Genomic DNA, 15,204 nt, shown 5'->3' with positions numbered 1-15,204 from the left:
TGGAAACGAAAGATTCTATTGAAGAGATGGATATTGATCTAAAAGACAAGGAGGAAGACATGGTCTTGGGATGAAGACCGATGCCAGCAGCAGAACAGGCAGGTGCTCCCCACAGGCAGAGTGGGTCCCCTGCTGCCAGCCTGGGGCCGGGCTGGGCACTTCCTGCTCAGGGACACGCTAGCCCATGCACTGCATTCTGCTGGCCATCCCTGGCCTGGCCTGGGCTTGCTGTGGGCCACACAAGCCCTGTTCCAGTGCCTGGGCCACAGCCCCCAGCCAGGCTCCCTTCTGGCAGCAGAGTCCCACTGGGCCAGTGTCCCAGCCCGGCAGCACATGGAACACCCTTCCGTGCCTGACTGCACTGACCGTGCTACTTGTTTTTCTTCCAGGACTTAGGGACATCACAGACACAGATGCCACCCTGCTGTACATACGTTTTACAGTTGTTGTGTTCAGGATAGAGGTTTTAGAGTTTCTTTAAGTTGTCTGTAAATACGTTTCATAGAGTTTTGTTAGATCTCTTCTCAGGTAAATAGGTTCTATAGTTTGTTGTTGTTGTGGTTGTTGTTGTTGTTGTTACCAATATTCTTACAGTGTAAATATGTGGTGTAGTTCATTCTTGTTCCTTTTCTTCTACAGATAAACAGTCTTTGATTTTCACACCCCAGTTCTCTTTGCATTTTCTTCGGGCACATTTGCAAAGCTGTGGGTTGTTTCGGGAACAATGTTTGCAGGACTCTAAAAAGAGTATCAAAACCGCTCTGCCACACTCTCAGCTGCTGCTGCTGCCCCAAAAAGCACTGGCTGGCTTTGCTCACACAATCACAGTTGTGGTGGCATTTCTACCACACCACAGGACAGCGATGTTTTCCCTCTTCTCCTGGAAATACCTACAGCACTTGTGGGTAGCAAGGCAAACATGAGCCTCTTTTAGTGGCCCTTGAAATTGGACATGTGAAATGAGGTACACAAAGCCACAGGCCAGCTGAACCTGGCATCTCTGAATGGGTCTTTACATTCTTCCCAGGAAGATGAATGGCAATCACTATTTTGGCAGGGAGGAAAGTCCATCAGTTAGCAATTTGCTGTAGAAAATGTGCTTTCTGCTCCTCTCACAGCCAAAACTCCTACCCATTTCTTGGAAGTCCTTCTTAGATAAGGACCGTGTTCAACTGAGTGACAGTGAAGCCAAATGGCAATGCCGCAATCAATTGTCCTGTACACAATCTCCTTCATCCACGTGAAAGGTTACTCACGGGCACACAAGAGGACGGAAGAAACCCAAATGCATCGTTGGACATCATAAAGTCAGACGTGTTGAGGGATGAAGAAATCTTGCAGAGATATGGAAAGCTGCCCTGAAAACCCAGTTCGGGGAGAGCCTGAGCTCTTTTGTGCTTCTAGGCCTGAAGATGCTCAGCAGCTTTCCCAGATGCTCAGCAGGCAGTAGGATTGTGCCTGAATCTGGCTCTGGAAATGCCAGTGCCTCAACTGAGAGCTGTGGCAAGGATTTCCATTGCATGGAGAGGGGCCACAGTCCTGCAAGAGTCTTTCAGCAGAGCAAACAGCAGCCTGGAGGGTGGGCAATGCTGCATCTGGACCACTGCATGCTCATCCTTCACCACAATGCAGAGCTGCCATGGATCACTTTTTCCATTTCTCCTGTTGGATATGTTTTGGAGAAGTTGTTCTAGGTGGCTTTGGATGGTGATCCAAGTAGGAAGCAGCCATTCGCCTGCTGTGATATCCTTACAACTAGTCCTAACTTCTCATTGCCTTTGGTTTGATTGGGGGTGTTTTATCTGTTTGTTTGATTGGTTTCTTTGGGTTGGTTTCTTTGTGTTTTTCTCTCTTTTGCTTGGAGTTTCTTTTCCTTTTTTAGAAATGACTGGTGAAGTTGGCACAACCAAACTCCAGAAAACGTAAAGCAGGCTTGACTTCCCAGAAATTGCTTTTGGCTGGCTTTAGCTGCATTCCCCAGGATCACGATCAGCAGTAGATATTTGCAGGTTTTGCTCTGCATCCTCAGCCTGCCCAGGTGTTGTTCAGTGTTTCAGCAGTGGAGAAGACGATGGATATTTTGCTAAACCTCCTTTCAAACAACAAAACTTGGGTTAGCACGACAGAAAAGAAGAAAAGAAAATCTTCGCCAGTTAGAACAGAGCCAGAGTCCCACCATTTCCCCCTCCACTTCTCTTTCTTTTCTACATTTAGAGGTAAAGCTTCCATCTCCAAAAGCTTCCATCTCTCACTTCCTGATGTAGCCATTTGCTAGCCTTTAGCCTTGACTGCCACGCATTGGACTGCTGTCCGTGTGGGGCTGGGGATGCTCAGCCTGGAAAGAGAAGGGGGCTGGCGAGGCCTCCCTGCAGCTCTAGGAAAGATGGGCACAGAGAGGAGAAGCCTTTCAAAGGCAGGAGTGAGCTTGAAGTTGGATCTAATGAAGCTGCTCTTTTCCACTCCGGCTGCTGGGCCACTGGCCCAGGCTGTGCACAGAGGCTGGGGATGCTCCATCCTTGGCAACATCCAAGGCCAGCTGGGAGCGGGGCTCTGAGCAACCTCTTCTGGCCGAAGATTGCTCCGCTTGGAACAAGATGGTCTTTAGGGTCCCTTCCAAGCCCAAGCACCCAGGGATTCCATCATTCATTCTACGGTCTCCGTTGTCCACTTCAGCCTGGGCCTGAACTCCTGGCGGTGATGTCACAGTGCACGCTCCAGCTAGAACTTCCAGCATCCAGCAACGGCCACAACACAACCCTTGGCTCCTTGTGCCAGCACGCTCTTCATTCACCCTGCTCCAAGCCTACCCCTGTCACCTTGTTGCCACCTGCTCCCTGATTCCCCCAGCAGTCCCCAAAGCTCCCCATCGCTTGGATTTTGCTCTCCATCCCTGCAGGATGTCTGCATTTGTTCCAAAAGAGCTATGGTACTATTCCACGGAGGCGGACACCCCGCAGCTGCCTGGCTGGGCTGGAGCTCTGTGGGACAGGGTGGGAAATTTTGCTACCTCTGCAGGCTGGCACAGACCGAGAGGAGGAGACGGACGTCGATACACAGACTGATAGAGAAGAAGCCATGGAAGTGGACGGAGAGGATACTGGAGAGGAAGAGATGGATGTGGATATGTACGAGACAGAGGAAGAGATGGAGGTGGAAACGAAAGATTCTATTGAAGAGATGGATATTGATCTAAAAGACAAGGAGGAAGACATGGTCTTGGGATGAAGACCGATGCCAGCAGCAGAACAGGCAGGTGCTCCCCACAGGCAGAGTGGGGCCCCTGCTGCCAGCCTGGGGCCGGGCTGGGCACTTCCTGCTCAGGGACACGCTAGCCCATGCACTGCATTCTGCTGGCCATCCCTGGCCTGGCCTGGGCTTGCTGTGGGCCACACAAGCCCTGTTCCAGTGCCTGGGCCACAGCCCCCAGCCAGGCTCCCTTCTGGCAGCAGAGTCCCACTGGGCCAGTGTCCCAGCCCGGCAGCACATGGAACACCCTTCCGTGCCTGACTGCACTGACCGTGCTACTTGTTTTTCTTCCAGGACTTAGGGACATCACAGACACAGATGCCACCCTGCTGTACATACGTTTTACAGTTGTTGTGTTCAGGATAGAGGTTTTAGAGTTTCTTTAAGTTGTCTGTAAATACGTTTCATAGAGTTTTGTTAGATCTCTTCTCAGGTAAATAGGTTCTATAGTTTGTTGTTGTTGTGGTTGTTGTTGTTGTTGTTACCAATATTCTTACAGTGTAAATATGTGGTGTAGTTCATTCTTGTTCCTTTTCTTCTACAGATAAACAGTCTTTGATTTTCACACCCCAGTTCTCTTTGCATTTTCTTCGGGCACATTTGCAAAGCTGTGGGTTGTTTCGGGAACAATGTTTGCAGGACTCTAAAAAGAGTATCAAAACCGCTCTGCCACACTCTCAGCTGCTGCTGCTGCCCCAAAAAGCACTGGCTGGCTTTGCTCACACAATCACAGTTGTGGTGGCATTTCTACCACACCACAGGACAGCGATGTTTTCCCTCTTCTCCTGGAAATACCTACAGCACTTGTGGGTAGCAAGGCAAACATGAGCCTCTTTTAGTGGCCCTTGAAATTGGACATGTGAAATGAGGTACACAAAGCCACAGGCCAGCTGAACCTGGCATCTCTGAATGGGTCTTTACATTCTTCCCAGGAAGATGAATGGCAATCACTATTTTGGCAGGGAGGAAAGTCCATCAGTTAGCAATTTGCTGTAGAAAATGTGCTTTCTGCTCCTCTCACAGCCAAAACTCCTACCCATTTCTTGGAAGTCCTTCTTAGATAAGGACCGTGTTCAACTGAGTGACAGTGAAGCCAAATGGCAATGCCGCAATCAATTGTCCTGTACACAATCTCCTTCATCCACGTGAAAGGTTACTCACGGGCACACAAGAGGACGGAAGAAACCCAAATGCATCGTTGGACATCATAAAGTCAGACGTGTTGAGGGATGAAGAAATCTTGCAGAGATATGGAAAGCTGCCCTGAAAACCCAGTTCGGGGAGAGCCTGAGCTCTTTTGTGCTTCTAGGCCTGAAGATGCTCAGCAGCTTTCCCAGATGCTCAGCAGGCAGTAGGATTGTGCCTGAATCTGGCTCTGGAAATGCCAGTGCCTCAACTGAGAGCTGTGGCAAGGATTTCCATTGCATGGAGAGGGGCCACAGTCCTGCAAGAGTCTTTCAGCAGAGCAAACAGCAGCCTGGAGGGTGGGCAATGCTGCATCTGGACCACTGCATGCTCATCCTTCACCACAATGCAGAGCTGCCATGGATCACTTTTTCCATTTCTCCTGTTGGATATGTTTTGGAGAAGTTGTTCTAGGTGGCTTTGGATGGTGATCCAAGTAGGAAGCAGCCATTCGCCTGCTGTGATATCCTTACAACTAGTCCTAACTTCTCATTGCCTTTGGTTTGATTGGGGGTGTTTTATCTGTTTGTTTGATTGGTTTCTTTGGGTTGGTTTCTTTGTGTTTTTCTCTCTTTTGCTTGGAGTTTCTTTTCCTTTTTTAGAAATGACTGGTGAAGTTGGCACAACCAAACTCCAGAAAACGTAAAGCAGGCTTGACTTCCCAGAAATTGCTTTTGGCTGGCTTTAGCTGCATTCCCCAGGATCACGATCAGCAGTAGATATTTGCAGGTTTTGCTCTGCATCCTCAGCCTGCCCAGGTGTTGTTCAGTGTTTCAGCAGTGGAGAAGACGATGGATATTTTGCTAAACCTCCTTTCAAACAACAAAACTTGGGTTAGCACGACAGAAAAGAAGAAAAGAAAATCTTCGCCAGTTAGAACAGAGCCAGAGTCCCACCATTTCCCCCTCCACTTCTCTTTCTTTTCTACATTTAGAGGTAAAGCTTCCATCTCCAAAAGCTTCCATCTCTCACTTCCTGATGTAGCCATTTGCTAGCCTTTAGCCTTGACTGCCACGCATTGGACTGCTGTCCGTGTGGGGCTGGGGATGCTCAGCCTGGAAAGAGAAGGGGGCTGGCGAGGCCTCCCTGCAGCTCTAGGAAAGATGGGCACAGAGAGGAGAAGCCTTTCAAAGGCAGGAGTGAGCTTGAAGTTGGATCTAATGAAGCTGCTCTTTTCCACTCCGGCTGCTGGGCCACTGGCCCAGGCTGTGCACAGAGGCTGGGGATGCTCCATCCTTGGCAACATCCAAGGCCAGCTGGGAGCGGGGCTCTGAGCAACCTCTTCTGGCCGAAGATTGCTCCGCTTGGAACAAGATGGTCTTTAGGGTCCCTTCCAAGCCCAAGCACCCAGGGATTCCATCATTCATTCTACGGTCTCCGTTGTCCACTTCAGCCTGGGCCTGAACTCCTGGCGGTGATGTCACAGTGCACGCTCCAGCTAGAACTTCCAGCATCCAGCAACGGCCACAACACAACCCTTGGCTCCTTGTGCCAGCACGCTCTTCATTCACCCTGCTCCAAGCCTACCCCTGTCACCTTGTTGCCACCTGCTCCCTGATTCCCCCAGCAGTCCCCAAAGCTCCCCATCGCTTGGATTTTGCTCTCCATCCCTGCAGGATGTCTGCATTTGTTCCAAAAGAGCTATGGTACTATTCCACGGAGGCGGACACCCCGCAGCTGCCTGGCTGGGCTGGAGCTCTGTGGGACAGGCTGGGAAATTTTGCTACCTCTGCAGGCTGGCACAGACGGAGAGGAGGAGACGGACGTCGATACACAGACTGATAGAGAAGAAGCCATGGAAGTGGACGGAGAGGATACTGGAGAGGAAGAGATGGATGTGGATATGTACGAGACAGAGGAAGAGATGGAGGTGGAAACGAAAGATTCTATTGAAGAGATGGATATTGATCTAAAAGACAAGGAGGAAGACATGGTCTTGGGATGAAGACCGATGCCAGCAGCAGAACAGGCAGGTGCTCCCCACAGGCAGAGTGGGGCCCCTGCTGCCAGCCTGGGGCCGGGCTGGGCACTTCCTGCTCAGGGACACGCTAGCCCATGCACTGCATTCTGCTGGCCATCCCTGGCCTGGCCTGGGCTTGCTGTGGGCCACACAAGCCCTGTTCCAGTGCCTGGGCCACAGCCCCCAGCCAGGCTCCCTTCTGGCAGCAGAGTCCCACTGGGCCAGTGTCCCAGCCCGGCAGCACATGGAACACCCTTCCGTGCCTGACTGCACTGACCGTGCTACTTGTTTTTCTTCCAGGACTTAGGGACATCACAGACACAGATGCCACCCTGCTGTACATACGTTTTACAGTTGTTGTGTTCAGGATAGAGGTTTTAGAGTTTCTTTAAGTTGTCTGTAAATACGTTTCATAGAGTTTTGTTAGATCTCTTCTCAGGTAAATAGGTTCTATAGTTTGTTGTTGTTGTGGTTGTTGTTGTTGTTGTTACCAATATTCTTACAGTGTAAATATGTGGTGTAGTTCATTCTTGTTCCTTTTCTTCTACAGATAAACAGTCTTTGATTTTCACACCCCAGTTCTCTTTGCATTTTCTTCGGGCACATTTGCAAAGCTGTGGGTTGTTTCGGGAACAATGTTTGCAGGACTCTAAAAAGAGTATCAAAACCGCTCTGCCACACTCTCAGCTGCTGCTGCTGCCCCAAAAAGCACTGGCTGGCTTTGCTCACACAATCACAGTTGTGGTGGCATTTCTACCACACCACAGGACAGCGATGTTTTCCCTCTTCTCATGGAAATACCTACAGCACTTGTGGGTAGCAAGGCAAACATGAGCCTCTTTTAGTGGCCCTTGAAATTGGACATGTGAAATGAGGTACACAAAGCCACAGGCCAGCTGAACCTGGCATCTCTGAATGGGTCTTTACATTCTTCCCAGGAAGATGAATGGCAATCACTATTTTGGCAGGGAGGAAAGTGCATCAGTTAGCAATTTGCTGTAGAAAATGTGCTTTCTGCTCCTCTCACAGCCAAAACTCCTACCCATTTCTTGGAAGTCCTTCTTAGATAAGGACCGTGTTCAACTGAGTGACAGTGAAGCCAAATGGCAATGCCGCAATCAATTGTCCTGTACACAATCTCCTTCATCCACGTGAAAGGTTACTCACGGGCACACAAGAGGACGGAAGAAACCCAAATGCATCGTTGGACATCATAAAGTCAGACGTGTTGAGGGATGAAGAAATCTTGCAGAGATATGGAAAGCTGCCCTGAAAACCCAGTTCGGGGAGAGCCTGAGCTCTTTTGTGCTTCTAGGCCTGAAGATGCTCAGCAGCTTTCCCAGATGCTCAGCAGGCAGTAGGATTGTGCCTGAATCTGGCTCTGGAAATGCCAGTGCCTCAACTGAGAGCTGTGGCAAGGATTTCCATTGCATGGAGAGGGGCCACAGTCCTGCAAGAGTCTTTCAGCAGAGCAAACAGCAGCCTGGAGGGTGGGCAATGCTGCATCTGGACCACTGCATGCTCATCCTTCACCACAATGCAGAGCTGCCATGGATCACTTTTTCCATTTCTCCTGTTGGATATGTTTTGGAGAAGTTGTTCTAGGTGGCTTTGGATGGTGATCCAAGTAGGAAGCAGCCATTCGCCTGCTGTGATATCCTTACAACTAGTCCTAACTTCTCATTGCCTTTGGTTTGATTGGGGGTGTTTTATCTGTTTGTTTGATTGGTTTCTTTGGGTTGGTTTCTTTGTGTTTTTCTCTCTTTTGCTTGGAGTTTCTTTTCCTTTTTTAGAAATGACTGGTGAAGTTGGCACAACCAAACTCCAGAAAACGTAAAGCAGGCTTGACTTCCCAGAAATTGCTTTTGGCTGGCTTTAGCTGCATTCCCCAGGATCACGATCAGCAGTAGATATTTGCAGGTTTTGCTCTGCATCCTCAGCCTGCCCAGGTGTTGTTCAGTGTTTCAGCAGTGGAGAAGACGATGGATATTTTGCTAAACCTCCTTTCAAACAACAAAACTTGGGTTAGCACGACAGAAAAGAAGAAAAGAAAATCTTCGCCAGTTAGAACAGAGCCAGAGTCCCACCATTTCCCCCTCCACTTCTCTTTCTTTTCTACATTTAGAGGTAAAGCTTCCATCTCCAAAAGCTTCCATCTCTCACTTCCTGATGTAGCCATTTGCTAGCCTTTAGCCTTGACTGCCACGCATCGGACTGCTGTCCGTGTGGGGCTGGGGATGCTCAGCCTGGAAAGAGAAGGGGGCTGGCGAGGCCTCCCTGCAGCTCTAGGAAAGATGGGCACAGAGAGGAGAAGCCTTTCAACTGCAGGAGTGAGCTTGAAGTTGGATCTAATGAAGCTGCTCTTTTCCACTCCGGCTGCTGGGGCACTGGCCCGGGCTGTGCACAGAGGCTGGGGATGCTCCAGCCTTGGCAACATCCAAGGCCAGCTGGGAGCGGGGCTCTGAGCAACCTATTCTGGGCGAAGATTGCTCTGCTTGGAACAAGATGGTCTTTAGGGTCCCTTCCAAGCCCAAGCACCCAGGGATTCCATCATTCATTCTACGGTCTCCGTTGTCCACTTCAGCCTGGGCCTGAACTCCTGGCGGTGATGTCACAGTGCACGCTCCAGCTAGAACTTCCAGCATCCAGCAACGGCCACAACACAACCCTTGGCTCCTTGTGCCAGCACGCTCTTCACCCTGCTCCAAGCCTACCCCTGTCACCTTGTTGCCACCTGCTCCCTGATTCCCCCAGCAGTCCCCAAAGCTCCCCATCGCTTGGATTTTGCTCTCCATCCCTGCAGGATGTCTGCATTTGTTCCAAAAGAGCTATGGTACTATTCCACGGAGGCGGACACCCCGCAGCTGCCTGGCTGGGCTGGAGCTCTGTGGGACAGGGTGGGAAATTTTGCTACCTCTGCAGGCTGGCACAGACCGAGAGGAGGAGACGGACGTCGATACACAGACTGATAGAGAAGAAGCCATGGAAGTGGACGGAGAGGATACTGGAGAGGAAGAGATGGATGTGGATATGTACGAGACAGAGGAAGAGATGGAGGTGGAAACGAAAGATTCTATTGAAGAGATGGATATTGATCTAAAAGACAAGGAGGAAGACATGGTCTTGGGATGAAGACCGATGCCAGCAGCAGAACAGGCAGGTGCTCCCCACAGGCAGAGTGGGTCCCCTGCTGCCAGCCTGGGGCCGGGCTGGGCACTTCCTGCTCAGGGACACGCTAGCCCATGCACTGCATTCTGCTGGCCATCCCTGGCCTGGCCTGGGCTTGCTGTGGGCCACACAAGCCCTGTTCCAGTGCCTGGGCCACAGCCCCCAGCCAGGCTCCCTTCTGGCAGCAGAGTCCCACTGGGCCAGTGTCCCAGCCCGGCAGCACATGGAACACCCTTCCGTGCCTGACTGCACTGACCGTGCTACTTGTTTTTCTTCCAGGACTTAGGGACATCACAGACACAGATGCCACCCTGCTGTACATACGTTTTACAGTTGTTGTGTTCAGGATAGAGGTTTTAGAGTTTCTTTAAGTTGTCTGTAAATACGTTTCATAGAGTTTTGTTAGATCTCTTCTCAGGTAAATAGGTTCTATAGTTTGTTGTTGTTGTGGTTGTTGTTGTTGTTGTTACCAATATTCTTACAGTGTAAATATGTGGTGTAGTTCATTCTTGTTCCTTTTCTTCTACAGATAAACAGTCTTTGATTTTCACACCCCAGTTCTCTTTGCATTTTCTTCGGGCACATTTGCAAAGCTGTGGGTTGTTTCGGGAACAATGTTTGCAGGACTCTAAAAAGAGTATCAAAACCGCTCTGCCACACTCTCAGCTGCTGCTGCTGCCCCAAAAAGCACTGGCTGGCTTTGCTCACACAATCACAGTTGTGGTGGCATTTCTACCACACCACAGGACAGCGATGTTTTCCCTCTTCTCCTGGAAATACCTACAGCACTTGTGGGTAGCAAGGCAAACATGAGCCTCTTTTAGTGGCCCTTGAAATTGGACATGTGAAATGAGGTACACAAAGCCACAGGCCAGCTGAACCTGGCATCTCTGAATGGGTCTTTACATTCTTCCCAGGAAGATGAATGGCAATCACTATTTTGGCAGGGAGGAAAGTCCATCAGTTAGCAATTTGCTGTAGAAAATGTGCTTTCTGCTCCTCTCACAGCCAAAACTCCTACCCATTTCTTGGAAGTCCTTCTTAGATAAGGACCGTGTTCAACTGAGTGACAGTGAAGCCAAATGGCAATGCCGCAATCAATTGTCCTGTACACAATCTCCTTCATCCACGTGAAAGGTTACTCACGGGCACACAAGAGGACGGAAGAAACCCAAATGCATCGTTGGACATCATAAAGTCAGACGTGTTGAGGGATGAAGAAATCTTGCAGAGATATGGAAAGCTGCCCTGAAAACCCAGTTCGGGGAGAGCCTGAGCTCTTTTGTGCTTCTAGGCCTGAAGATGCTCAGCAGCTTTCCCAGATGCTCAGCAGGCAGTAGGATTGTGCCTGAATCTGGCTCTGGAAATGCCAGTGCCTCAACTGAGAGCTGTGGCAAGGATTTCCATTGCATGGAGAGGGGCCACAGTCCTGCAAGAGTCTTTCAGCAGAGCAAACAGCAGCCTGGAGGGTGGGCAATGCTGCATCTGGACCACTGCATGCTCATCCTTCACCACAATGCAGAGCTGCCATGGATCACTTTTTCCATTTCTCCTGTTGGATATGTTTTGGAGAAGTTGTTCTAGGTGGCTTTGGATGGTGATCCAAGTAGGAAGCAGCCATTCGCCTGCTGTGATATCCTTACAACTAGTCCTAACTTCTCATTGCCTTTGGTTTGATTGGGGGTGTTTTATCTGTTTGTTTGATTGGTTTCTTTGGGTTGGTTTCTTTGTGTTTTTCTCTCTTTTGCTTGGAGTTTCTTTTCCTTTTTTAGAAATGACTGGTGAAGTTGGCACAACCAAACTCCAGAAAACGTAAAGCAGGCTTGACTTCCCAGAAATTGCTTTTGGCTGGCTTTAGCTGCATTCCCCAGGATCACGATCAGCAGTAGATATTTGCAGGTTTTGCTCTGCATCCTCAGCCTGCCCAGGTGTTGTTCAGTGTTTCAGCAGTGGAGAAGACGATGGATATTTTGCTAAACCTCCTTTCAAACAACAAAACTTGGGTTAGCACGACAGAAAAGAAGAAAAGAAAATCTTCGCCAGTTAGAACAGAGCCAGAGTCCCACCATTTCCCCCTCCACTTCTCTTTCTTTTCTACATTTAGAGGTAAAGCTTCCATCTCCAAAAGCTTCCATCTCTCACTTCCTGATGTAGCCATTTGCTAGCCTTTAGCCTTGACTGCCACGCATTGGACTGCTGTCCGTGTGGGGCTGGGGATGCTCAGCCTGGAAAGAGAAGGGGGCTGGCGAGGCCTCCCTGCAGCTCTAGGAAAGATGGGCACAGAGAGGAGAAGCCTTTCAAAGGCAGGAGTGAGCTTGAAGTTGGATCTAATGAAGCTGCTCTTTTCCACTCCGGCTGCTGGGCCACTGGCCCAGGCTGTGCACAGAGGCTGGGGATGCTCCATCCTTGGCAACATCCAAGGCCAGCTGGGAGCGGGGCTCTGAGCAACCTCTTCTGGCCGAAGATTGCTCCGCTTGGAACAAGATGGTCTTTAGGGTCCCTTCCAAGCCCAAGCACCCAGGGATTCCATCATTCATTCTACGGTCTCCGTTGTCCACTTCAGCCTGGGCCTGAACTCCTGGCGGTGATGTCACAGTGCACGCTCCAGCTAGAACTTCCAGCATCCAGCAACGGCCACAACACAACCCTTGGCTCCTTGTGCCAGCACGCTCTTCACCCTGCTCCAAGCCTACCCCTGTCACCTTGTTGCCACCTGCTCCCTGATTCCCCCAGCAGTCCCCAAAGCTCCCCATCGCTTGGATTTTGCTCTCCATCCCTGCAGGATGTCTGCATTTGTTCCAAAAGAGCTATGGTACTATTCCACGGAGGCGGACACCCCGCAGCTGCCTGGCTGGGCTGGAGCTCTGTGGGACAGGCTGGGAAATTTTGCTACCTCTGCAGGCTGGCACAGACCGAGAGGAGGAGACGGACGTCGATACACAGACTGATAGAGAAGAAGCCATGGAAGTGGACGGAGAGGATACTGGAGAGGAAGAGATGGATGTGGATATGTACGAGACAGAGGAAGAGATGGAGGTGGAAACGAAAGATTATATTGAAGAGATGGATATTGATCTAAAAGACAAGGAGGAAGACATGGTCTTGGGATGAAGACCGATGCCAGCAGCAGAACAGGCAGGTGCTCCCCACAGGCAGAGTGGGTCCCCTGCTGCCAGCCTGGGGCCGGGCTGGGCACTTCCTGCTCAGGGACACGCTAGCCCATGCACTGGATTCTGCTGGCCATCCCTGACCTGGCCTGGGCTTGCTGTGGGCCACACAAGCCCTGTTCCAGTGCCTGGGCCACAGCCCCCAGCCAGGCTCCCTTCTGGCAGCAGAGTCCCACTGGGCCAGTGTCCCAGCCCGGCAGCACATGGAACACCCTTCCGTGCCTGACTGCACTGACCGTGCTACTTGTTTTTCTTCCAGGACTTAGGGACATCACAGACACAGATGCCACCCTGCTGTACATACGTTTTACAGTTGTTGTGCTCAGGATAGAAGTTTTAGAGTTTGTTTAAGTTGCCTGTAAATACGTTTCATAGAGTTTTGTTAGATCTGTTCTCAGGTAAATAGGTTCTATAGTTTGTTGTTGTTGTTGTTGTTACCAATATTCTTACAGTGTAAATATGTGGTGTAGTTCATTCTTGTTCCTTTTCTTCTACAGATAAACAGTCTTTGATTTTCACACCCCAGTTCTCTTTGCATTTTCTTCGGGCTCGTTTGCAAAGCTGTGGCTTGTTTCGGGAACAATGTTTGCAGGACTCTAAAAAGAGTATCAAAACCGCTCTGCCACACTCTCAGCTGCTGCTGCTGCCCCAAAAAGCACTGGCTGGCTTTGCTCACACAATCACAGTTGTGGTGGCATTTCTACCACACCACAGGACAGCGATGTTTTCCCTCTTCTCATGGAAATACCTACAGCACTTGTGGGTAGCAAGGCAAACATGAGCCTCTTTTAGTGGCCCTTGAAATTGGACATGTGAAATGAGGTACACAAAGCCACAGGCCAGCTGAACCTGGCATCTCTGAATGGGTCTTTACATTCTTCCCAGGAAGATGAATGGCAATCACTATTTTGGCAGGGAGGAAAGTCCATCAGTTAGCAATTTGCTGTAGAAAATGTGCTTTCTGCTCCTCTCACAGCCAAAACTCCTACCCATTTCTTGGAAGTCCTTCTTAGATAAGGACCGTGTTCAACTGAGTGACAGTGAAGCCAAATGGCAATGCCGCAATCAATTGTCCTGTACACAATCTCCTTCATCCACGTGAAAGGTTACTCACGGGCACACAAGAGGACGGAAGAAACCCAAATGCATCGTTGGACATCATAAAGTCAGACGTGTTGAGGGATGAAGAAATCTTGCAGAGATATGGAAAGCTGCCCTGAAAACCCAGTTCGGGGAGAGCCTGAGCTCTTTTGTGCTTCTAGGCCTGAAGATGCTCAGCAGCTTTCCCAGATGCTCAGCAGGCAGTAGGATTGTGCCTGAATCTGGCTCTGGAAATGCCAGTGCCTCAACTGAGAGCTGTGGCAAGGATTTCCATTGCATGGAGAGGGGCCACAGTCCTGCAAGAGTCTTTCAGCAGAGCAAACAGCAGCCTGGAGGGTGGGCAATGCTGCATCTGGACCACTGCATGCTCATCCTTCACCACAATGCAGAGCTGCCATGGATCACTTTTTCCATTTCTCCTGTTGGATATGTTTTGGAGAAGTTGTTCTAGGTGGCTTTGGATGGTGATCCAAGTAGGAAGCAGCCATTCGCCTGCTGTGATATCCTTACAACTAGTCCTAACTTCTCATTGCCTTTGGTTTGATTGGGGGTGTTTTATCTGTTTGTTTGATTGGTTTCTTTGGGTTGGTTTCTTTGTGTTTTTCTCTCTTTTGCTTGGAGTTTCTTTTCCTTTTTTAGAAATGACTGGTGAAGTTGGCACAACCAAACTCCAGAAAACGTAAAGCAGGCTTGACTTCCCAGAAATTGCTTTTGGCTGGCTTTAGCTGCATTCCCCAGGATCACGATCAGCAGTAGATATTTGCAGGTTTTGCTCTGCATCCTCAGCCTGCCCAGGTGTTGTTCAGTGTTTCAGCAGTGGAGAAGACGATGGATATTTTGCTAAACCTCCTTTCAAACAACAAAACTTGGGTTAGCACGACAGAAAAGAAGAAAAGAAAATCTTCGCCAGTTAGAACAGAGCCAGAGTCCCACCATTTCCCCCTCCACTTCTCTTTCTTTTCTACATTTAGAGGTAAAGCTTCCATCTCCAAAAGCTTCCATCTCTCACTTCCTGATGTAGCCATTTGCTAGCCTTTAGCCTTGACTGCCACGCATCGGACTGCTGTCCGTGTGGGGCTGGGGATGCTCAGCCTGGAAAGAGAAGGGGGCTGGCGAGGCCTCCCTGCAGCTCTAGGAAAGATGGGCACAGAGAGGAGAAGCCTTTCAACTGCAGGAGTGAGCTTGAAGTTGGATCTAATGAAGCTGCTCTTTTCCACTCCGGCTGCTGGGGCACTGGCCCGGGCTGTGCACAGAGGCTGGGGATGCTCCAGCCTTGGCAACATCCAAGGCCAGCTGGGAGCGGGGCTCTGAGCAACCTATTCTGGGCGAAGATTGCTCTGCTTGGAACAAGATGGTCTTTAGGGTCCCTTCCAAGCC

Source organism: Cyanistes caeruleus, unplaced genomic scaffold, assembly GCF_971803275.1.
Source record: "Cyanistes caeruleus unplaced genomic scaffold, bCyaCae1.hap1.1 HAP1_SCAFFOLD_69, whole genome shotgun sequence".
In the NCBI taxonomy this organism is placed as follows: domain Eukaryota; kingdom Metazoa; phylum Chordata; class Aves; order Passeriformes; family Paridae; genus Cyanistes; species Cyanistes caeruleus.
Note: the sequence above shows the minus strand (reverse complement) of the source record.